Here is a 26,489-nt window from a genome sequence, read left to right on the forward strand (position 1 = left end):
GCAGACAAATTGGAGAAACATATGAAGAAAAAAATGGCCATCTTTCTGAAATAACCAGGGCTGATATTTTTGTACCATCTATCTGCTGACTTTGTCCTTGTGCTTTGATCATTGGAAATGGACTCATGGTTGGTGTGTCTGTTTTGCCTTTGGGACTTTTGCTCTTGATTTGTATCTTGATTTTTTCTTAGGGCAATCTGCCACCTGCACCTTCAGGGTCCTTACCTGTGGATTCAACCAACTGTGGATCAAAAATATTAAAAAGGAAAAAAGTGTCTTTTATTTAGAATAATCTGGAGATGATTTAAGTATATGGGAGGATGTGTGTAGGTTACCTGCAAATACGAAGACATTTTCTATAGAGAGTGAAAGATGCTGGGATTTTGTTCCTTGTGGGGGTTCATGGAACCTGTCCCCCACTGGTACCAAAGGATGACTCTGCCTTTCACTGGCAGGAGGCCCAGCTGTGACATGGGCTGACATTAACCCATAGTAGAGCACTCCTGTCTAGCATCAACATGTAAGGTGAAAACATGATGCAGTCAGCTTTATCCTTGAATCATGCCAAGTATAGCAAGAGACTTACAACTACAGAGGCACAAGGGAACCCAAATCTGGGGAAAAAACCACTGACTTGTGTTACCTGATTCACAATTGTTACATGTGTTTTTTGAGTAAAATGTAGGGCAAAATTAACACACCATTTAACTTGCTCCTTTTCTTCCTCTCCTTCATTTGCCCCATCACACCCAGCCATGGTATGGTAGTTCTTTTTCATCCACACAGTTTTCTTTTTGTGTGGTTTCGGTCACCTGTGGCCAACTAGAGGCTAAAAATATTAAATGGAAAATTCCAGAAATAAATAATTTGTTTTTATTGTTCATACTTTCTTTTTTATTAGCGTGTAATAGTTAAACAGAGGGATACATTGTGACATTTATACGTGTTTACAATATATCTTAGAATCCCTCTTCCATCAGTCTCCCTCATCCTCTCTCCCCCCCTCTTAGAACAATTTCAATAAGTTTCATTGTTCTATTTTCATACATGAATTAGAAAAATCATACATGAATACAAAACACAATCACCATATTTGCCTTCCTTCACTCTTTCCTTATATTCTCCCTCCTCCTGCTGGTACTCACGCTGGACTGGACCCATTTTACCTTCCTGTCCTTCATTTTTTAATATTGATTATTCAAGGGTGTTTCACCTTGGCACTTCAGACATGTCTATACCATGCTTTAATCACATTAACCCGTTACTCTTTCTCTATTGCTCTGATTCCCTGTTAATCAACAGTTTACACTATCTTCATACACAGATGCATTGTATTTCAATATTATTAGCAAATAAATAATTTGTAAGGTTTAAATTGTGTGTCAGTCTGAGTAGTGAGATGAAATCTCATGCCATTCTGCTCCATCCTTTCTGGGACATCAATCATCCCTTTGTCCAGTGTATCTGTGCCACATAAGCCACTCTCTCAATAGTCACTTAGCAGCTGCCTAGGTGGTCAGACTGAGTGTTAGGGTACCACAGTGTCTGTGTTCAAATAACCCTTACTTTACACTGTAACAGTTTCTAAGTACAGGAGTCATGATACTGGAAATTTTGTCCTAGTGTATTATTATAATTTTTCTGTTTTCTATGAATTATTGTTGTTAGTAACTTACTGTGCCTAATTTATAAATTAAACTTTATCATAAGTATATATATATAACCAAAAAATCTATATAAGATTTCAAGCATCTCTAGGGGGGGAAGTTCATTAAATGGAGGCTTGTGGATAGGGGTGGGGCTGCCATTATTGAATTTACATAATTTGAGTATGAAAATGATGTGCTTTCTCTGTAAAGCATAAAATCCTGGAAATGGTAAAGCATTTAGACTTCTAAGACATTAACACTGGGTTGCTTAACATGAGTGTATTGTTAACTTCAGCTGTAATAGATAACATAAAATTCAATTTTACCTTTAGATTACGTCTGTGATACCGTGTCTGGTTGTGTGTGTTTGTGACTATATGTGTAAACTCAGAGTAACTAATTCTGCATCAGGCAGATATGTTAGTTGCCATTGAGGACCATTCTCTTCACGTCACTTTAGTGGAGTGAAAGTGCCATGGTGCAGTGCAAGCTGTCCCAAGAGGCAGAGCCTGTCTTTGGCTCGGAGCTCTGCAAGCCCTGTAGGTTCTGAGCACCAGTGATACAAATTGTGCCAATCTGTTAGAGCAGACCCAGCTTCCCAGTGGTTTTGTGACTGTCGCCTACCTCTGCATCTCTCCTAATGAAATGGTTCTTGGACAGCTGGGTTATCAGCAAAGGGCCGTGTAGGAAGTGCCCTGCCCAATTAATCAGATGTCATTTTGACCAGATTTCTTCAAACGTTGTTTCATGGTAAACAACAGAGATGAATAAACCAAAATCACAAAGAGACAAAGGAGAAAGATATCATTTTATGTATACTTGTCTTAAAGCATACTTTTCCATTTCTGAAACTTGAAAAATTACCATCTGGAAAAAATCAAATTATAGACAAGGGATGTCATGACATTTATAGCAAATATTTTTGCTGGGAGGATCAGTATTTTCTCATTGCTCCATCAGCTGCCATACAATCAGATACCCATAAAGTATTCAATAAATAGAGGGTTCCTGCAATAAATCAATAGTGCAGGAATAGTATGTTTTAAGGGTTCACTTTTTCCTTTGTGTATCCTTTTTTTAAACACACATTTTTGCATTACAAGCCTCTTTTTAACATCTGCCTTTGTTTTCTTTGCTTTTCAGCCACCCAGTCTCAAGCAAATGACATTAAACTGCACCACTGCGAAGAGATCTCTGGCATAAATAAATGTATCAGGAGGTCAAGAGGTCAAGAGCATAAATGAGGCAAAGATTTCAAAGAAATCACCGACCCAATGATTTATAAATCATGGAGAACAGTGCTCCAGCCATAAAAGAGAAATTAAATTTATACATCATGAGCTTCAGGATGCTTTGGGTTCTGGTGGGTAACTGGGTTAGAGATGGGAGAGCTTATGTCATCCCGTTCCTGGTTTGGAGCCTTGTTATAGTGGCATTTACCCTAAGACCTTAAATCAGGAGTGTTGAGATTAAACTCCCCCTCCCTTCCTCTGTGTCTCCAGAAACATTAGCTTTTACCTCTGACCTGGAATTCCCACTACACCAGGCTCAACTCTGGAGTGAGGTAGGAATCAATTCACAGCTGGGCGTAATGTGAATGAAGACACACGTTACCATGCCTCCTGTCTGTTGGCGAAAGCCTGAAAGAGTGCTACCTTTGTCTATAGAAAAGCAACATCAAATTATAGCATTCACCCCAGCCAGCCCTGGAAGCTGTGAAATCGCAGACTTCTGGAATATAACAGCCAACCCTACTATAGGAGAAAATAAAAATGAGCCAGTCTCTGTAAAAATAACAATGATACTTTATTTTATAATGATCTGAAAAAGGGTATCTGTGTAGGGTGTTTACAACCTAAAAATAATCCTTACTCCTTTTTGCTGTATATTTTAAAAGACATGATATTCATTCTTCTGTCTCCTGCCACCCACCATCTCTTGTCCTTCTGTTTTGGGGGTTAAAACCGGATTGGAAACTGTAATGCTTGGAATCATCCATTTTATTCAACATGAATTCATGAAATGTCCGTGACAATCTATATGTAAACCTGAAGTGATTTCATGGTGATATTGCTGAAAACATACTCAGTGGGAATGTCACTTCCAACAGCTGGGAAGCAACCATGATAGCCATGAAACTTTGGAACTGATTGCTACTCTTTATGACATAACTGATGGAAGCTTAAACTTGGGGATAGTTTTAAACTTTTCCTGGAAACAAATTTTGCTAACATCACTTAATGGAAACGGTATGTCAGTTCCTAATTTGAAATACAGATTTGTGGTGATGACAGACAAAAACAAAGCCAAGATCCCTTTGGTCTCACCATCTAAGGTAAGATTTCAGTGGAGTTGTCCTCTCCTTACCTCCCTTTTTTCTCCTTCTTTCCCTCCCACCCTCCTTCCCTTTTATCGCTTTCAATTCCCTCTCTTTAGATTTTAGCTAGTTGCAACAATAGATCTTTGGTGCCAGTAAATTAAGGATTCTGCATTTTGTTTTTTTTAAACGTTTTAAGACACTTTTTACTAAAGCATTTGGGAAAAGGAAATGTAAAGTCTTTTATTTTCTTAATCTTTTTTCCCTACTATTCTGAATCTATGCATAAAATGCACAGCTTGCTGATGCATTTATGCTTAAATCATCAAAATTGGATTTCCAGTCGCCTTGTGTAATGATCAATCTCTTTTTCTTTATAACTAGGAATTTGGGCCTGATGGGTGGGGCCACAAATTCCATGCTGTGTTTGGAATTCAGGTACCTAAAAATTAGTTGGCAAAATTTCTGCCACTAGAAGGGTACTTTATCTTATCTGTCCTGGAATCATCCTGAATACCCTGGTGGTCCATCTATCCTTGGAATCAGTCCTTTTCCAAAAGAAATTGCATACATAAAACCGAGTACGTTGAAAACACAATTATCTCACACAAGTTATACCTGCTTTTCTCTGCCTTTTTCTGTATTCACTTTAAAGAAAAGCAAGCCTGAAAAAAAATTTTTTTTTTTTTCAGATTTTGCAGAGATCTGAATATACTACTACAAATGTTCTCGGTGGTTTCCCTAGACATTCTCTTAAAGTTGGCTTGGAACTATGTCTTTATTACTCAGTGAAGGACAAAAAAACGAATATATTAATTTATGTCTTAAGTGAGATGTAGAAGGTATCCATTTAGAACCTGTTAAATACAGGGCCAAGCCAATGATGGGTTCATTTGCATACTGGGAAACTGTTAGGACTTTCAAATAGTGTACGTTCAGCCCATGGGTCATTCTAATTTCTTCTTGCCCCACGGTTCTGGGTTCTCAGACCCTGCAGTCTGTCTCTGAGCTGGGCTTAAATGTAGGCAGGTCTGTTAGGCCAAGGAAGAGAGGCAGTCTCTGCAGCTACTAAAAGAAATTGCTGACTTTGGTACATCTTAAAATTTTATTTGTTTTCTTGGAAGTGAGCAATTTGTACTGCCATACTTGGCTTTTCTGGTCCATTGACTTCTGATCACATCTCCTGGCTTTTTTAGCCCTTGATGTTTTGCTTATACCGATAAACAAAGTTGTACAAGTGGACAGAGGGCAGAGGTAACATGTGAGCAGATTGCGTGAGGGGGCCCGTCCGTGCATTATTAAATAGCTGCTGTGGAACCTGCCACACATGGCTGACATGCAGAGGGACCACAGGCCAAGTCCACTAATCCAAATTTCTTGATATCAGATATAATTCCTACAACCTATTTTGAAGATTAAAAAAGAACTTTTTATATTTAGGACATCATATACTGAGGACTGGTTTGAGTTCTTGATATTTTCTTTGTCTTTTTGTTGTCTAAATTCATGTCCCCTCAATTTCCCTTTGTCCTGTGGAAAATCTTATTTAATGTTAGTGAAAGCAATGAAGAACGAGGTGTCTGTGGTTAAGAGTTCAAATCCTGCCTCTGCTACCTACTAATTGAGTGATCCTGTGCAAGAAACTTGATCTTGTACCTCAGTTTTCTTCTCTGTAAAACGATCAATGTAATATCACTTTGTTTACCTATAGTTTTTCATGTTTAAGGCAAACTGGAGCAACCTTTGCTAATATGATTCCAAACTGGTTAAGTCTGAATTCCTGAAATACAGAATACTCCTATGTATTCTACGTGACGGCCCTGAGACCCCCACAAAACCAGATTGCTGAGTTAAGGATTTGGTTATCTGTTGGGAGTGCTGGCAGGAACACAGTTACTATAAGATTGAGAAAAACAGAATGTAGAGTTGGAAAGCTGACTGAGGGAAGAACACCGGCTTAGGAGTTGGATGGTGTGCCACCAAAACAAACAAACAAAAAACGTGACCTTGGGCAAATCATGTACCTCCCAGAACTGTGTCAGCCAAATGAGAATGGGGGGGATGGGGAGTGATGAGACCCACTCTGCGTGTTTCCCAGGGTTTCATGAGAGTCAGGTAGAGGAAGCACAGGCACAGGAAGGCACTCTGGAAAGACAAATGCGCTGTCCAGGCAGGAGGTGATGTAAGTCGAATGACAGAGCACCTTCCTGCCCATCAATCCTGCACTTCCGCTGGTTACTGCTCCATCCTGGTACATTGGAGGGTGGCCGGGTGGCACATTCCAGGGCACACACAGGGCCTGTCGGCTGCAGTGATGTCTGTCACGCATGATCAGCTGGAGAGCATTCCAGATAGGCAGACAGCTTTGCTTTCTAAATAAAGAGGCTTTCCTGGGTGAAGTGGGTTGAATGGCTAGGCCCCCAGTACTCCAACAAAATAGCATCTTCTCACTTGAAGCACTGTGTGCTTTGTCACCTGAATGATCCTCTAGTAATTTTGTGACAGTGTATTCCTCAGTCAGAGTGGCAGAGTTCAGTAGCCACCCCCTAGAGCCCTGGCAAAGGCAGTGTCAGAAGATGCCAGAAGAGAGAGATGTATAATGTGAAATAGAAAAGCCCAGGTTGCTCGGAGCCAAGCCAGGAGACCGTTTTGAACCATATGAGAGAGACAACACAAGACACGGACAAGAAGGACCAGGAATCGTGACTCTGCCACACAACCAGCTGCAGAAATAAGTGGAGGTGGCCTGGTTGGAGTCCTCATCCATCACTCCTTGAAGTCTGCTTAGCTTGGGAGCGGGCAGGGAAGTCACAAGCCTGGCACCAGCTACTTCGGGCCACCTCCCTGCCTTGGGCGGCAGAAGGGCCTCAGGCTGAACTGTGCTGCCTGGGCTTGTGCCCCTCAACAGATGGCGTTGTAAATCTGAAATATTCCACACGAGGAAGACAAATGGGAGGCAGCCGAGAAGACTTGGAGCCTGGCATATGGAGTGGAGGAAAGAGAGCCCCAGCAGCCATCCTTACCCTGCCATTCCTGTCCCCTGCTCTTAAATATCACACAAGGGAAGCGACCTCCCCCTGGAAAGTCCCACAGCTGTGTAGTGACACAGAGAGAACCCAAGCACCAAGGCGACTACCCCGGTGATTCCAGCCCATGGTTCCATGTGGGGATGTTTACCTTGAACTCAGTTCATACTCACATTCTGTTGGAGACTCTGCCTTGACCCCCACCCTCCCTCACCATTCAGACAGGAACAGACCTTTCTCTGTGCCTCCTTTTGTTCCTTCTCAGGCATTCATTGGCTACACACTGTGCTATGTGCAAGGCACTTTATCCATTCTTTTGGTTGTCATTGATTCCTGCTTTGCTTAGTACCTCCTTGTATCACTGTACTGTGCTGGAGACTCAGGCTGCAAAGGGAATGTGATGGTGTCTTTCCCTCAAAAAGTGCAAGGTAGGGTCATAGATGGATATTAAGCAGGCATATAAAAGACCAAAGCAAATGGTGATAGGATTCCCTGCAGAGTGTGAGAGAATATCTGTAGAGTATTAGGTTCTCAATATTGTAATGAAGCCATTCATGACAGCCTTTGGTGGGGATGGGGGAGCACTCCAAATCTCTAGTTAGGGGCTAAAAATGGTTTTGTAACATGCAGAGAAGATCAAGTTCATCTCGTACCTCTTGCTTCAGCTTTGCCTGACTCCTTTCTTTGGGAGGTACTGTGTCTTGTGCTTGCTAGACATATGTTCTACACTTGAGCCACACCTCCAGCTCTTTTTGCTTTTAGTTATTTTTCACATAGGGTTGAGTTTTTGCCCCACAGTGGGGGTGATCTCAGACCAAGGTCCTCCTACCTTTTGTCTTTTTTGTTGATGGAACTGGGGTTTGAATGCAGGGCTTCGCACTTGTAAAGCAGGCACTCTACCACTTGAGACACCTCCAGTCCATTTTGCTCTGGTTAGTTTGAAGATGGGGTCTTGCAAACTATTTGCCCAGGTTGGCCTTGAATTCAATCCTCATGATCAATCTCTGCCTCCCATGTAGCTAGGATTATAGATGTGAGTGACCGGTGCCCAGCACAATCCCTCCTTTGTCTTCTGAGTAGCTGAGTTGTAGGCTTGTGCCACCATGCCTGGCCTTGTCTGCCTCCTTGAGAGACAACACAATTCCCATGTCTGGATCTTCAGCCATGCTGTTTCAACTATACTCAATGCTCTGCCCTGCTTCTGGTGTGGGGGCCTCATTGTAGACTTCCAGGCAACAGCAGATAAAGCATTTCTCCAGGGAGGGAGTCTGGTACATGATTGAGTATGTACCCTGGAGCAGGCAGCTGGAGCCCACAGCTGAATCTGCAAAATTGCTAGCTGTGTGACCTTGGGTAAATTTCTTAACCTCTCTGTTAATCAGTTTTGCATCTTAAGTATATAGGTTCTTATCATATCTGCCCTACAGGACTTTGAAGAGATTTATTTAAGAAAATGTATGTAAAATACTTACCTCCGTGCTCAGAAATCATTAGCTTTCTTTATTCCCTGTCCTACATAACTGAGTCACTCCTGTAGTCTCTGTTGGGATCTGACTTTCTAATGTAGAGTTTGCCACACGAGGTCGTCATGTATTTATTTTCATGTTACTCATCTGTCTTCTTCACTGGAGTGTAATCTTCACAGGGTAAGGACCATCATTCTTTTATCTACCAAAGTGTTCTCAGCACCTGGTACAGTACTGGAACATCCTAGATGCTTGATAAGTATTTACTGAAAATGCAGATAGATAAACAAGTGTATCAAAACTGGATTAAAATGTCCTTGGTTGTAAGATTCATACAGAAGATAAAATGAGAAACTTTTTAAAGTTGGGGGTTGATTTTTGAAGAATGGAGCTTAGAAATTATTCCTAACAAAGGGACATTTTGGGTGTCACAGATGTGAACCTGTTAAAATGGACATTTGGTGATATTCCACTGGGACAGTTGTGATATATAGCATGTCCCCAAAGAGACAAGGTTGTCTTCAGGAAGGTGGGAAGGTTGCATTGAATCTTCCTAATGAAAATCAATGGCCCAAAAATTAAATCACGTTGATGCAAGTAACGATTCAATCTAACTCGCTCATTAGCAAAGGCACCCAATCCACTGCTGGGATTCCTGTTGCTAAGTTGCCTCAAGAAACAAATTGATTAATGGATTTTCTTTTTCCTAAAGGCCTTGTGAGTAAGCAGGTCAAGTAGCTACGATTTCATTAGGGCCACTCAAGTCAGCGATAGCTGTGCAATTTGGTTCCAAACAGCCAATTTATAGATTGGCCCAAGCCCCCCAGAGTTGATTGTGTTCGTGGTACTTGGGATCTACTGCATTGTCATGAACTGTCCTTAAGGAATTTGGGGTCATGAAGGGCAACTGGAAGCTCTCCTGACAAGCAAACACTTGGCCATTTTCTTCCAGGAGATCAGGTGCTGGGGCCACCATGCTCCCTGTTGTACCATACATCTCCAAAGCCCAGTGTATCTGAAAATTGAGCATTGGTAGTTCCTGTCAAGAACTTCTTCAGCAGGGAATGGGGAGCCTGCAGCACACAGCCAGACACTGATTAGAGGTCTGTAAGTCACAGGGACTTGATGGTGAAACCCAATGGCTGGAATTAGATATGGCAAAGTTAGGTTTTGATTACAGAGACTACCGTTTCTAAATTTTGCCAGGTCTTGAACTGTTTTCTTCATGTAGCAAGCTTGATGTTCAGGGGTTATCACATTAGGACAATAAAATCAGAGCTATCTGTCTAACTTTAGTTTTACTGTGCTCACATATATGGGTACTTAGGGATATATGTCTGTGCCTATGTATATATTCGTGTGTGCATTGTGTGGTCCATGCTATAGATCGATCTGCTAAGGATACATAGGACCCAGGAAGAAGCCTTCCAACAAGAGATGCCCAAAGCTGGTGTTTACAAAATGCAGATGAACTGAATTTTATATAATAAGCCAGTATTAGAAAGTTTTAGGAATTAACAGTTTTCCTCTGAATTTCCAGGTATAGTTGAACGCAAATAAATAACTGGAATTTTGTTGGAAGAAACTCAAGGAAGATATACTAAGAGAGTTTTCTTTAAAGTAGAGAAAATCTGTTGTGTATTTTTGTTTTTAATTTAAATTGGCATATAATAATTGTACATATTTAGGGAGTATAATGTGATAACTCAGTTCATATATAAACTGTGTAACAAGCAAGTCCAGATAACTGGCATTTCTATTTCCTTATCACTTTTTGTTTAGAGCCTACAAGCTCCTGTGTCTAGTTCTTCATAAAATATTTAATAGGTTGGTGGAGACTGTAGTCAACCCACTGTGCATTAAAGCACTAGAGCTTATTCTGTTATCTAACTATACTTTGGTCTCCATTATCCAGCTTCCCTCTAGCCTCACTTACCCTCTCTTCATACCCTCTAGTGACCACTAACCTCTGTTCTCTGACAGTTGAGAGAACTGAAAACAATCCAAAGCATTTTTTAGAGGAAACAGAGCTTATAAAGCCCATTTTTTAACTTTAACAAACTTTCAAAATGTTTAGTACTTTAAGGTTGACAGAAGAGCTGCAAGAATACTACACAGGGGTCCCATGTGTCCTATACAGACTTTCCCATATTACAAGTATTACTATGGTACAGTTACCACAAGTACTTGACCCATGTTGATACAAGGTCTCCTGGTTGTACAGATGAGAAACGGAGTTCCAGAGGGGTTAAGTGACTTGCTCCAGTCAATGGCAAAGGAGGTTCCAGTAACCCACTTTCTTCAAGTGTCAGCCAGGTCTCTTTCTAGTGGAGATGTTTCTCCATCTTGCACCTTTATACTTTTCCTTTTTGTGATTGATGAGCCCTTTCAAACAAATCTAGTTCAGAAAGTCAGGTGTGAAGTCAGTAAAAGCTGAGCTATTCTGGATGAGGTATATGTCTCCCCTCCCACTTCATCCCTGAGGGGTACCTGAGACATCTTTGAGTAAATCTCAGGGCTCCAAGGAGCACTGTTTGGCAACCTCTCTGCAGTTTGATTGCAGAACTTGTAAGTTAACCATCTGGTACCATCTGTCCCAGCAGGCTCGGGATGGGGATGTAATTGACTAACTCAAGAGCCAGGATGGAAAGGGAGGTGGGGCAGGTACATGGTTCATCCATGGGATGGGTTGGTCCATAAGGTGCATTTTCCCAACCCTTGAGATTAAGTTGACTAAAGAAAGAAAGTCACAGAGCATCTCTGAGTTCATATCCCTAGTTGCACCTCAGTGTTGTGTGTTCTCAGGTTGGGGGGAGAACATTAGGGTCCTCCAGAATGTGTTTACAGAGCTGCCTCTGCTTTTCCCATTCCTAAGACTAAAACTACATCTTCCCCTTTAATTTTTCCTTTTTCCTGGGTGGGACTCATCTTCATCTATTTTACATTGCTTCAATAGTATACCCATGCCAGGAAATGTATGAAGAATAGAGGTTTATTTGACTTACCTTTGGAGTCTGGAAGTCCAAGCTTGGGTGCCTCCATCTGTTTGGCCTCTGGTGAGGGCTCCTTGGCTTTGTCATATAGCATGGTAGAGAAATGGAGAAGGAAATAGCCACAAGAAGAAAAAAAAGGTCACCTGGTAAGAGGGAACAAGAGATTAGGGAGGAACTAAACTCACTCTTGATGACAAGCTACTCTTGAGATAACTACAGTAATCCCTTCTGAGGGTGGTGCCCCAAGAACTAACACTAGGATCAATATCCTAAAGCTCTACCATGTCTCAATGCTATTACAGTGGGGACCAAGTTTGGGTATGTGAACACACTCAAATTAGGTCTCTACCACAATGAGCTAGAGGAAGAGGTTGACTAAGAGACAGGGAGAGGATGAAAAAGAGGCATTGCGACGAGGACCTGAGTGGCAGCTCAGGATCAGAAAAACCTGGGTTTCGTGCCCAGTGTCGCCTTCTTCTAATTGACCCAACCTCTCTGTAACTCATGTTTGTCCTCTGTTAAAGAGAAATGGCTTTCAGGAAAGCTGCTATGATTTGTTGTGTGAATTTAATGAGAAAATGCAACAAAATAGTTTAGCTCTGGGCTTGGGCATGATTGGACTTGATAGACATTGGTCATTATTAATTTCACTAGTAACTCTGTTCATAGTGTTATCAAAAAGGGAATTAATTCATGAGAATGCACCAGAATCTTTTCAGAGGGCAGATTTACTAACCTTTGGCTTTCAGTTGAATCTTCACCTATCCCAAAGTACTTGCCATTTTCTTTGTATCTTTTTGATGACTATTTATTTCAAAGTAATAATAAGTCTTTCACATAGCATGGTTAAGTTGCTAGAGAAGTTAAATTGACTAATTTAAATTTAATAGGCATTTAAGAGAAATAGTTGACTTTTTTGGCTGGGCATGGTGGCTCACCCTTGTAGTTCCAGCTACGCAGAAAGTGGAGATAGGGAAGATCAAGATTTGAGGCCAGCTCAGGCAAAAAGTTAGCGAGACCCTCCTCTCAGTCAATGAGCTGGGCGTGGTGGTGTGTGCCTTCCATACCAGATACACAGGAGACATAAAGTGGATGATTGCAGTCCAGGTTGGCCTGAGCAAAACCACAAGACATTATTCAAAAAATAACTAAGGCAAGAAGGGCTCAAGTGGTAGAGCACCTGCCTAGCAGCCACAGGGCTCTCAGTTCAAACCCCAATAGAAAAAGAAAAAGAAATATTGAACTTTTTGTAGTGTTCTTTAATGAGTCATTTATTTCACACATATTTTTTGAGTGCCTACTATGTGCCAGCACTTTTCTAGGTCCTTGGAACACAAAAAACAAAGACCCATGCCCTGACCCTTAGCTAACCCGAGGATACGTAACAGTAAATTATAGAATATATTAAATGGTGGTTGGTACCATGGAAAAGGAAAGAAGTGGGGTATGGTAAGGAAAGTTGAGAGGACAGAGGCTCGGTTTTGTTTAGTTTGCTTTTATTCACAAAACATGGCTCTCCTAATAACCCCAAGCTCCTTAGAATGGACTTAGTGTCTAAGGAGAGATAACTGGATGTTGAAAGACATTGTCTTTCAGTGACTGCATCCTGGTCTCTGTTACATTCTCTCATAGTTATGGTGGGCCAGTTTTCCTGTCTCAGGGCCTACCCAGCCCTGCTAGTCTGCTCTCATGTACAGTTTCATTCCCATATGCTATAGGGGCCTGCTTAAAATCCCAGCAACTCCATTCCTTTCAACAGGACAGAACCAGGCCCACCTAATGACCCCCACCCACAGTGCAGCCAGAATCAGATGAAAAGTGACATTCCAGAACACAAAGGTTTCCTCTTCTCCCTGTGGTTTTCCTCATTACAAGCAAACAAGGGAACTTCAAATGGACACTGGGTGGAGTCCCCTGAGTTTTCTCACCTTCTCTTGCAGGAATTCCAGCTTCCATTCTCAGGTGAGCTGCCAGAACATTAAAGTACAGGGTAGCATTTTCCTTAGTCTCTCAACAAGGACTCCTGTTAATGTATCACTGGAAGAACCTATTTTCTTACACTAGTCCCCACCCTTTTGATGCACTGGACATGTGTCAGAAAATCAGACCATTCATATCTTATCTTACATTAGGAAGAGTCATGTAGAACTATCCCTTCATTACCAGGACAGTCATGTCAAAAAGAATCGACTTATTGTCAGCATTTCTAACCTAACGATCTTAATGGAGGCTTTAGACATCCTTTCTCCTCATTTGTTTCTTAGATACCTATCAAGGAGGCAGTTGGAAGAGAGTTTGCAAGCTCTGGGGAGCCCTGTGTGTGTGGATTAAATGACAGCACTCTAGGCTGCTTATTATACAGGGATGCAGGGGTAGGGTGGAGGATTGAGATGGTGGAGAGACAGCATGCTTTTGGCCCAGTGCCAGGGTGGTGAGTGGCTCCAAGAAAGACTTCAAGCTCCAAAGATAGCTATTGTTTTCTCAGTCTCCTGCTTTCTCCTCCAAAATTCTCCATCACTGCATAACAAATGTATTTACTGCGTGAAGGCAGCCTTTGAGACAGTTCCCAGCAGGTTTAAAATATTTCTCTCTCTCTTTTCATACATCGAATTCACTACCCCCCACATCCAGAGGCAGAAGAGGAAATAAGGGAAGAAATCTTTGGCTGGGGAATTTTCTGGAGCTTTAAGGAAGTACCTGGTACTGGGCAGGAGAATTTTTCAGGTCAGGGTTGATCCTGGAAGAACCACATTCCTGCCAGCATGCTATTGGTCATCGTGTTGATGCATTGTAAAGAGATGATAGGATTATATTAGAAAAAATAAAGCAATAAATCATTTCACTTGTAGAAGTTACACAAACGCCTTGTCCTAACAGTGTGAAACTATTGGAATATTTCTAGCAAATGCCTGTGGGCTCATACAATAAATCTTGTTTGTGTGGAAGTCATTCATCCATCCATCCTTCAGCTCCAGCATAAGGGATATACTCAGGTTTGTGGTCATGATCACCTCCATTGAGAGGCAGCTGAATTCCATCCTGGCAGTGTGATTCAGAATGATGTAACTGTCACCTGTGTGCAAAGTTTTCTCCCAGCCCTTCATGGGTATGTGGCATTTGGAAAGCAATGCTCTGTCCCAACTCTAGAAGCTAGCAGGGTTCATGTTCCTCTTTTCCCAAGCCTTAGCAGCTTATGATCTGAACTGGGCCAACTGGATGTTCCTGGCTGGGCCTTTGGGTTGTGAACCATGATACAAATGTGGAAGGCGTTTTCATGGTGGTGGCATCTGTGGAAATGACTGAAACTCTCTGTGGTGATGGTTTTTCTATCTGGCATAGACTGTTTTCTCTGGGGTGTTCATTTGCTAGTGGCTATGCGACCCTTGGAGAGTACTTGTTTTCCTGGCTTTGGGCTGACACTTGAGTCACTTGATAATCTTCTCAAGAGCTGGCTTCTAACTACTAAAAACATTGTATCTTTTTAAGTCTCCCTCACAGTGACCCTGTGTGATATCAGGTAATGCTTTTGACATCTCATAAAGGAAGAAGTTGAGACTTAGCAAGGCCAAGGGTTGCTCACATTTTCACTGGTAAGTGACAGGACTGAGACTTGAGATTCCATGAGATCTATGGGCCAGGGCCTGTGTTTTTCTTAATGTCCCCTTCAGAGGACCTTGTAGGAAGCAGACTGTCAAAAGTATCTGTACTCCATAATTGCCTTATAGCATACATGATTCTACTTGGCGAGTGTCCTACAATACATTAGGGCACGTTTAGCATAGAAATTGATGTTATTTTTCAGCAGAGTAGGCTCAGACCTGGACCCCAGTCACAACCAGGCCCAGATGTGTCTTTCTGTACAAATTGATCCCCTCCTTCAGCACTCTGTAAGGGGGAGCACAGCATGGAAGGGCATTGTAGGAAATACAGACTAAAAAGGAGAAGTGTGATGTCATTTCTTTGATGTAGTTAGTCATCAGCCAACTTTCAGAAATGGGTTCTCCGGGCCAGTACTGTGCTAGTCACCAGACATCTGTCTATCACATTTCACGCTAACCATCCGTAACTGTGGTTACTGATATGGTACAGGTGATACTGTTGCTCTCAGTTTACAGATGAGGGACCCAAGGCACAGGAAGACTTAAGTTTCTGTCCCAGATCCACAGCCAGTAAACAACAGCACCAAGTCCATCTGACAAAGGGCCCAGGCTCTAGACCAATCTACTACCCCCACAGGCCTTGTTGACATTTGGGTCTGGGGTTGTTGATGATGGCTGACTGCTTTAAGCACATTTCATTTAAAGAAATACTTAGAATTGTTCATGTAATTCCAAGATCATGGCCTTGAAAGAGATGGCCCCTTCTCCACTATTTTTACGTTTTGTGGGAAAAAGTTGAAATTTGGAAGACTTGGCAAAGAGAGCGTTAATGTGCTAACATCAAATGAATTCCTTGGATTTTCTACTCATTAAGGTCCATTTGCCTGCATATAACTCACCTCAGCTTGGTTATACTACTCCAGGGTATGCTAGTAAAAGGCGGCAAAAACAGGGAAGCCAGCCAGAAAGAGGTGTTTTTGGCTGCAAAAATCAACTTACACCTACCAACAAAGTAAAACAGAAAGACTTTGCCAAACAGTAAATATCAAGTTCATTGCTTAAGCCCCAGAAGAAAATGTATAAAGCAATTTATGATAGTTTTTTTTAGGGCCTATGGTCACCTGACACCACTTGGCTGTGGATTTTGGGAATTGCAATTCAGCAGTTGGAAGGTGAATCAAAGTAGAAATTTGGGGCATTTCACAGCTTGTCTGAAGTATTGGGGAATAGCAAAATGTGACTCTCCTTTGCCTTAGAGTTTGTATATTTATTTATTCATTGTATTGATTGATTTACTAAGCATTTATGTTGTATCAGGCAGTCTTTTAGCACAATAGACAAAGCAGTTAGCTACATGTGAAGTATTCATTTCTTACAGTGCTTACATTCTATGCAAAGAAGCCGAATAAAAACAAGAAAATAAATTAATTACTTAGAACCAGGCACCAGTGGCTCACTCCTGTAATCCTAGCTACTTGGGAGGCTGGCTGAGATTGGAAAGATTGTGGTTTGAGGCCAGCATTGGGGAAATAATTCATGAGACTCCATCTCCAAAATAACCAGAGCGAAATGGACTGGAGGTGTGGCTGAAGCTGGAGAGCACCTGCATTGCAAGCGCAAATCCCTGAGTTCAAACCCCAGTTCCACTAAAAAAAAAAAGAAAACAAATGACTTACAGAAAGTAAATTACGTGCAACATAGATGGAGAGTGATAGGTGGGAAGGAAGTGACTGAGAGCACATGGCCTGGAAGGTATCTCTGTGGCTGAATTTAAGGAAAAGCTTGCATTTCAATGTCTGAAGCAGAACATAGACTCGAGGGTCAGCATGTACAAAGGACCTCAGAGAAGGGGACTCTTGTGTGATGGAGAATCAAGAAGAACATAGAGAGAAAAGGGAAAGCAGGAGGGGCTGAAGTTCAATGTCAGCACAGCCAAATCCCCTGAGACCTTCCGTCAGGATCTGTTCCCAAGGGTACAAAAGGGACTTCAGTGTGTTCAAGTCAGACTGCTGACATGTCTGATTTATACTTATTGAAAGCTTCTTGTGCACACTCAGTGGAAGGCAGTATGGAGGTGTGTGAGAATGAAAGAGAGAAGTGTAGAACAATGGTAGCCAGACCTCAGTGGTGCCAGTACAACTGAATAGAAGCACATATCCTAAAATTCAGATTCAGAAACATTTTTCAACCCTCATTGCTCATTTCAAGCTGTTTGGAAACTTCTTAAAAATACAGCTACCTGGGGGACTACTCTGGTTATTCCAACTCAGTACATCTGGAAAAGTCATCTGTCTTTTAATAATAAAAAAAAAGAGAGAGCAGGAACTTCTGAAGCCCATTCAGGATGGAGAACTACTGGTTTATCAGTGTCTTTGCATTTGCTCTTTCTTTTGCGTGTCCTGTCAACTGTGATGTTGCTGTACTTATTCCATGAGTGGGGGACACTGAGACTCATAGAAGGTTACATAACTAATGAGCAGAAGTCAGAACCCTGTTCTCTGTATGCAAAGCTGAGGGTCTTTCTTCCCACTCCCCACAGACCCCTGAAAGTAGCCAGCTATTAGACTACTGTTATTCAAACAACTCCAAGTGCAGAAGGGTGTTCACCACCAAATTGATACTCATTGCTGAAGGATGATCTATCGGGGGACCCTCCCTGGGTCATTTAAGAAGATGCATCAGGTGGCATGAGGCCTGAAGGAGGGGTGAAAACCATCAGGTCAGAGGAGATGTATTGGGGACAATTTGGGGAGGTAGGGTTGGAGATGATTAGGTGTGGGGAGAGGAAGATGAATTCATGAACAAATACTTCAGTGGGCCTCTGTTGATTTTTGGATGCATAGCATCCATCCCACATAAAAAGCTTGAAGAGGTAGATATTACTTCCACATTGCTTCCCTACCAAGATTGTTTAGGGTTGCCTGGATTCAGTTCAGTTCATTTTAAGCCCGGCTGTGTAGCCTACCCTTTAACCTTGGGCTGCTCCCCTATCCCTATCATCTATCAAATTTCCTTTTAGCTGTAGGTGCTTAAACCAGTTTCCACTGCTTTTAGCAAATCACTCCTGTTGTTACTGTGTATGATGACCATCTAAAGGAGGAGCAAGGGGTATGTAATTCTCTAGGTTAGCATGCAGGGTAAATTTGCATCCTCTCAGACTCTCCTCCCATACTCAGCCTCTCAAGCTCTCTGTGAGGCTACCACTGCTATCTTCCCTAGGTGCATGCCTTTCTTTATATACAATGACATTAATATCAACAAGGAGAGACGTTGATTATTTGAGAAAGAACAAGCATTCCTTCACTCTATTCTTCATTCAACAGTCAGAGAAGTCTTTTCAAAATGGAAATCTGATCAAATGCGTACTCCTGCTACTCATGGGATAATGATAAATCTTTTACAATGGTTCTCAAAGTCCTTAGAGATATGACACTTAACAGAACTCAATCTTGTCTTGCACTACTATACTATCTATGCTCCAACCACACATACATTTGGGTAGATTAAAAATACATGTACAGGTCTGGGGTATAGCTCAGTGGAATGTGCTAGCCTATAATGTTTAAGGCTTTATGTTGGATCCCTAGCCTCACAAAAAAAGGAATGTGTTTGTCTCACAGCTGTGTGTACACATACTGTGCACCACCAGCCCCAAAGCCTTTGCATATTCTTTTCTCTTCATTCAAAAGATTCTTACTTTTCCATTTTGCCTCATTTATTCCTCCTGTACATTTCAGAGCTGCTTCATTTCCCCAGATCAGCTTTATCTAGCCATTCTGATTAGGTTAAGTCTCATCTCTCCCTGACTAGACTACTATACTATAAGTTTCATGAAGTCCGTCCGTCTGTTTTTGTTCATCATGGTAATCCAAGTCCATGGAGTAATTCTTAGTGCATAATGATTAAAGTAAGAAGACAGCAGTAGCTGTCACTATGCTACATATTTTCTTCTTAAGCTCTTACATATTTTAACTTTTATTTTTCATGATGGCCATTGAGGTCAGTTTCACCATTATTCTCTCTTAAATATGGAGAAGTATGGAGGTTACATGACTCTGTAAATGACACAGAGATACCAAGCATTGGAACTGAATGACAACCTGAGCAATCTATTTCCAAAGTCAGTACTTTTAATTAAATACTATCTTCTTCCTCCTGTACATAAATACTCAGTAAATATTTGTTGGTATGAATGAATAAGTGAAGATATGGCTCCAGAAATTTGGAATGGATTTCTGGAGACCAGGGTTCATATTCCAACTCTGATGGGCAACCTAGTGTAATTTCATGCTCTAAGTCCACCATTCTCCCTGTGTCAATGTTAGGAACTGACACAAGCGTAAGGCACCAACAGTCAGTAGCTCCAAACTGGCATGACTTAAAAGGCCACACGTGGATTCAGCTCTTGAGTTTTGAAACCTTAAAACAAAGAAATGATCAAGGTGGAGAGCTTATTTCCCAGATGACAAGACAATCCACAGAGGTCTCTAGGAGATAAAACAAGGCACGCAGGAACTTCCAGTTGTGCTTCCAGACCTAGCAAATAACAAGTCCTCAGGCCTCTTCCCTGCCTGTCATTTTAGGTCTGGCATGAGGTGCGATTTAGGGGGATAATTATCCACAATTACTTTTCTTGAGATGGATTCATTATTAGCAGTTGTGAATGCCTGCTGGAGAAACCAGAGTTAATTCCCCCCTTTCTTACTGCAGTTATACAAAAGTCTCATTGCATTAATACTTCTGAAATTGTACTGTAACTGAAGCCTCAGAAAACTGCTCACCAGGGATCCCCAGCCTTGCAAACAAGGCTCTGTAAGCCTGCATGAGAAATGCAGACGTGTCCCTTTGTTGCTAGTTAAGCTTGCTGGAACTTAAAGCATGCCTCCTACAGCATTTTAGACCCAAGCCCCAGGCACAGACCCGTACCCCCATCCCCCAAAGCTGCCACCAGGGTCCTCTGTGCCTCCTAAACACTTGGCTGTGGCACTTGGGACATTTTATTGAGGCAGCTTTATGGGAAGGATCCAATTACAGAGTATGGCAAGTTAGATTCAGTGCCCGGGTTAACAATGCTACAGAGAACACTGAGGTTCCTTTAGTCCTTCCTGGTCTGAAAGAAATGAACGGAGGTACCAGCAAACAGCCCCCAAGATGGCTGCAGCTTCTAGACACAAAAACTCCATTGGGTTTTTAAAAAATCTTTATATTTTTATTCGTGTATAAAAAGCAATACATCATACTTGTGGGGGGAAAGTCAAGCAATAGGAAGTAGAAAGAATAAAAGTAAGCTTCTCCCCTCCTACTCTTAAAATCTCACATGCTTCCCCTGAGATGGGCACTGTTTCTACTTTGTTATATATCCTTCCAGGTCTTTCTTTATTGCCTTTACAAACAAAATCATGTTGTAGTTAAAAGTTTTCTGTCTACATTTTTCTGCATCTTTTTTCCTAACCTGTACATCATGGGTAGTTTTTACTTTATTCTTTTAAACTCCTGTGTTGTAATTTCTAATATGTCTCCATTACAATCATCTTAGCCACTTCTCTGGTTGATACAAATTTAGGACATTTTCAACTATTCTTCTGTTATAAATAATGCTGCAGTAAATATCTTTGCAGCGTTTCTGTATACACTGTGCACACATGAAAGAATTTCTATGGAGTAAATTCCACAGGGTTATTCAAAATATGAAATAAAAATATTAGTTCTGAGATATTCAAGCCTGACCTTCTCTAGAGCTCAGACAAATGTTCTGAGGGTATTTTTAAAAATATAATTTGAAAAATAATGCTACATTCACATGATATTTATCTATTTTCTCTAGTTTATCTCATCAGTTCACCTGTCAACTTCACAATAACCATTGTTGTTTGTTTCTCATTCTTCCAAAACTTTTTATGTATAAACAAGCAAATGTGAACATGCTCTTATTTCCTTCCCCATCTTTAGTAAAAAAGCAACATATTGTATATATTTCTGTTTTTGCTATTTTCTCTTACCCATACCCCTGGTAGAGCTTTCCATGTGAATTTGTAGAGAGCTTTCTTATAATTACTAAAATTTTTAATGAATAAACTGAATTTTTAGAGAAGTTTTTGGTTTATAGAAAAATTGAGTAGACTGTGTAGTGAGCCCAGAGTTCCTATGCATTCCCTCTTTTCCTTGACTGCTCTCCCCACCAGTTTTCCTTATTTTTAACACATTGCATTAGTGTAGTACATTTATTACAATTGACAAATAAAAATTGATAATTGATTTATTTTTATTTTTAATTTTTTTGGTGGTACTGAGGCTTGAACTCAGGGCCTTGGGCTTGCTAGGCAAATGCCCTACCAATTAAGCCATGCTCTCAGGATGTTTTTGTTTTTCAGATAAGGTCTCACTACTAACTTTGTTGGGACTGACTTCAGACCTCGATCCTCCTACCTCTGCTTCCCAAGTAGCGGGGACCACAGGGACAACAGGCATGCAACATCACCCCTGGCTTGTTTTTTGAGATAGGGTCTCATAACCTTTTGCCCAAGCTGGTCTCAAACCATGACCCTCCTATCTCCACTTTTATCTGCTGGGGATTATAGGTGAGGACTATCATGCCCAGCCAATACATCGTTATTATTTTTTTAATAATAATTTACATTAATGTTCCCTCCATGTTGGATACTTCTATGACTTTAGACAAATGCATAATACCATGTACCCAACCTTGTAGAGTATCATGTAGAATAATTTTGCATTCTAGGAATTGCCTGTGTTTGTGTCCCTTCCACCCTGCCTCCAAATCTCTAACAACTACCAATTGTTTTATTTAATTTATTTTTCCCCATTTTTATTAGTCTATATGCATTGTACAAGTGGATTAATTGTGACAATTCCAAATAGACTTACATTGTACATTGGTTAGGTCACCCCCACCATCTCTCCACACTCCTGCAAACTTTAAGGCTCCTAATCCCACTTAAGACAATTCCAGAAGTTTCATTGTTCTATTTTGTGTATATATATATGGAGCCCATCAACCATATTCCCTCACCTTCGTCTCCTCCATTCACCCTCCCTCCTCTCACAAGCACCACCCCCACACTGTACCTATTTTATAGTCCTGTCTTTTGTTACTAATTCCAAAGTCCATGTTCCAAGGGGTGTATTGAAGTATGAAATGACCTGGTTTGACAGTAAATGGATCAATTGGAGGACATTATATTAAGTGAAGTAAGCCAGGCTCAGAAAGACAAAGGCCACATGTTTTCTCTCATAGGTGGAAGATAGATCCAAAAGATAAACATATACACAGAAACAAAAATAATTGTATACAAACTCAAATGTAGAACATGTTTGTAACAGTGGAACCACTCTATGGAACTTGGGGGAGGAGGGAAAGGAAAAGAGAATGACAGCCAACAATATTGAAATATATAATATCTGTGCAGGGAGAAGATCTAATGATATATGAAGAAAGATGTTGAATAATGGGGTGGGGCAATGGAGGGAGGGAATAAGGGAGAGAGTCTTCAACAACTACTGATCTTTTCACTCCATCTAGTCTAACCTTTCTAGAATGTCATATAATTGGAATCCTGCAGCATGTAGCCTTTTCAGATTTGCCTTTTCACAGTGTGTATATAAGGTTCCTCTGTATTTCTGTGGCTGGTATGTTTCTTTGTTGTATCATTGAATTGCCCTTCATTGATTAGAAGTATCACAGTTTCTATTGACCAGTTATAACTTGACCAGAAAGACAAGTTATAGGATTGGAGTTCTGTATAAAACTGTTATAAACAATGCAGTATTGATGTGTAGACGTATGTTTCATTTCACATGGATAAATACCAAGGAATACAATTACTATATAGTATGGAAATATTACATTTTGCTTTGTAAGAAATTGTCAAACTGTTTTCCAAAATGGCTCCACTAGTTTGCTTTCCCACCAGCAATGAATGAGAGTTCCTGTTCTTGTATATCCTCAGCAATGTCTGGTATTGTCAGTGTTTTGGACTTTGGCCATTCTAACAGGTGTTATATGGTGATATCTCATTGTTTTAATTTGCAGTTCCCTGGTGGCCATGGTGATGGGCATTTGTCTTCATGTACCTTCTTTGGAGTGACGTCTCTCTAGATTCTTAACTCATTTTTAAAGTAGGTTGATTTTTTCTTGTTATTGAATTTTAAGAGTTTTTGTATAATTTGGATGTAAATCCTTTATCAAATAGAACTTGTACATATTTTTTCTCATTGAATTACTTGTCTTTTCTTATTTTGAATGTCTTTGGTAGAGCAGAAGTTTTTAGTTTTAATGAAGTCCAACTTAGCAATATTTTTTGTTTCTTGGATTGTGCTTTTCATGTTATATCTAAAGACTCATCACCATATACAAGGTCACCTGGATTTTTTTTTATCGTTATCTTTTAGGAGTTTTGCAGTTGTACATTTTATATTTATGCCTAAAATCCATTTTGATTTAAATTTTTGTGAAGTATAAGGACTGTATTTAGATTTTTTGAATGTGTATTTCACGTCCAGTTGTTCTAGCACCATTTGTTGAAAGGAAATACCCTTTTGTTATGAGTTACCTTTGTTTCTTTGTCAAGGACTAGTTAGCTTTATTTGTGTGGTTCTGTTGTGGGCTGGGCTCTTTACCAATCTATGTTTATTTTCCATCAATACCACACTATTTTGATTACTGTAGCTTTATATTAAGTATCAAATTTGTATGGTTTCAGTTCTCTCACTTTGTTCTTCAGTGTGAGGTTGACTTTTCATAGTCTTTTGTCTTTCTATAAAAACAGAAGGCTGAATGTAGTGGAATTATTATGTACTCATGTATGAAAATGAAAAATGAGACATGTTCAAACTATTCCAGGAGTGGGGGGAGGGAGGGATAAAGGAGAATGATGGAGGAGAATTCAACTCTGATATATTTTAAGAACTTTTCTAAATATCACAATATATCCTCAATACAACAATAATTAATATATATATTATGTATATATATACATAATATATATATGAAAATTATATATATGTGAAAACTTTAGAATCACTTTATTAATAACCACAGAATAACTTGCTGGGGATTTTATTGTGGCTACTGAATTGCTAGGTCAACATGAGAACCAACATCTTGAAAACATACTGAGTCTTTCTATACATGGTACAGATTAGCCCTCCATTTATTTAGTTCTTTGTTTTTTTTTTAATCAGAGTTTTAAAGTTTTCCTTGTCTAGATCTTGCACCTATTTTGTTATATTTCTACCTAAGTATTTTATTTTGGGGAATGCTAAACTAACTCCTACTTTGTTTTAAATTTTAAATTCTAATTGTTTGTTGGTGCTTTATTGGGAAATGACTGACTTCTGAATTAACCTTGGACCGGCGACCATTCTATAATTATGTATTAGTTCCATGAGTTTTTATATTGATTTTGGCAGATCTTTCTACCTAAAAAAATCATGTCATCCACAAGAAAAGACACTTTCCTTTCTTCTTCAGCATTCTGTGTGTCTTTTAGTTTTCTTGTCTTACTGCATTAGCAAGGACTTCCAGTAAGATGTTGAATACCAGTGGTGCTATAGTACGAATGGAATGTCTCCCCAGATTCTTTTGTGAGACTTGAATTCCAATACAAAAGAATTAATCGGTGGTATGTAGGTGATGGGGTCAAGAGGGCTCTGCACTCATGAATGGGGTTAGTGCTCTTACAAATGAGATGCAGAGGACCTTGCTTCCCCTTCTGCCTTCTGAGGACACAGCAGCTAGATGCCATTTATGAAGCAAAGAGCAGCCCTCACTGGACACTGAATCTGCTAACATCTTGGTTATGGACTTTCCAGCCTCCAGGACTGTGATAAATAAATTTCTTGTTTAATAAATTCACCTAATTGTATGCATTTTGTTAGAGTAGCTAAAACAGTTGAGTGAAAGGGATATCCTTGCCCTGCAGGAGGGACTAGAAAATCATCATGTGAATGATGATAGCTTCAGGGTTTGGTATGTGTTCTTTATGAAGCTGTAGAGGTTAACCTCTATTTCTAGCTTGGTAAGAGTTTTTATTATGAATCAGTGCTAGGTTTCATCAAATGTTTTTTCTGTACTCATTGATATGACCATGTAATTTTTTTCTTTAGCCTGTTGCTCTGGTTGATTACATCAATTCATTTTTCTAATTAATTAATGATAAGAAAAGCAGGGACCAGCTTTGTATACCTGGAATAAATGTTGTGGCTTACAGTGGATGATTCCTTTATGTATGGTTGGATCAGATTTGCCAGTCTAATTATTAGCAATTACTGTTGCCTTTCTTTCTTTTCTTGGTTAATAGGCTAGAAATTTGTGTATTTTGTTGATCATTTTAAGGGACCATCTCTTTTGTGTTTGGGTCTTATTTTTTTTTTTTTCTGGTTATAATTTCATGATTTGTGCTCTAAATTTTATCACTTTTATACATACTGCTTACTTTGGATATAATTGGCTTTTCTTTTTACTAGTTTTTTTTCTAATGTTAAAGCTTAGATTATTTTAGATCTTTCTTCTTTTATTTCATATGTTGCCTCTATAAATATCCCTGTAAACACTGCTTTCACTGCATTCTACAAATTTTGTAAGTTGTATTTTTACTTAGTTTTAAATATATTAAAATTTCTTATGATGCTTCTTTAATTCGTGCTATTTAGAAGAGCATATCTTTCTGTTTATTTCTATCTTGATTCCACTGTGATCTGAAAACATATTTTGCACAATTTCTGATCTTTTAAATTTGTTGAGATGTGTTTTATGGCCTCTAATGTGGTCTATCTTGGTGAATGTTCCATGTGAGCTTGAGGAGAACGTGTATTCTGCTGTTATTGGATGAAGTGTTCCATCAGTGTCAATTATATCCAGTTGATTGATGGTGCTCTTCTGTTCCACTGTATCCTGGCAGCTTTTCTGCCTGCTGGATCTGTCAATTACTGAGAGGGGTGTTGAAGTCTCCAACTGCAAAGGGGGATTCATCTATTTTTCCCTTGTAGTTCTAGCAGCTTTTGCTTCCCATATTTTGATGTTCTGCTGTTAGGCACAAATGCATTAAAAATTTACTATGTCTTCTTAGAGAACTGACCTCCTTTACCTTTCACAGTGCCCTTTCTCTGATAATTTTTCTTTTTCTGAAGTCTTCTTGATTTGAAATTCATAGGGATGCTTCTCAACTTATGAAGCAGTGTAGGTTGAAAATATCTTAAATCAAAAAATGCACTTAATATGCTTAACCTATCAAGTGTCATGGCTTAGCCTACCTTATATATGCTCAGAGCACTTATACTAGCCTATGGTCGGGCAAAATCATGCAATACAAAGTCTATTTTACAATAAAGGGCTGAATAATCTTGTAATTTATTGCATGTAATTTGTTGAATACTGTTCAGAAAGTGAAAACCAAAATGACTATATGGCTATGCTTTCAT

At 40.0% G+C, this 26,489-nt stretch overlaps 1 long non-coding RNA gene across 2 annotated transcripts in view; it reads left to right on the top strand.

Annotated features, from left to right (window-relative positions):
- Nucleotides 1-26,489, top strand: part of LOC141417996 (uncharacterized) — a 63,821-nt gene that overhangs the window by 15,084 nt on the left and 22,248 nt on the right. For both annotated transcript variants that reach the window (XR_012442612.1, XR_012442613.1), the window contains exon 3: nt 2,793-3,984. This is a non-coding gene — a long non-coding RNA (uncharacterized lncRNA). The remainder of the gene's footprint in view (nt 1-2,792; nt 3,985-26,489) is intronic.

Source organism: Castor canadensis, chromosome 16 (assembly GCF_047511655.1).
Source record: "Castor canadensis chromosome 16, mCasCan1.hap1v2, whole genome shotgun sequence".
Lineage (NCBI taxonomy): Eukaryota > Metazoa > Chordata > Mammalia > Rodentia > Castoridae > Castor > Castor canadensis.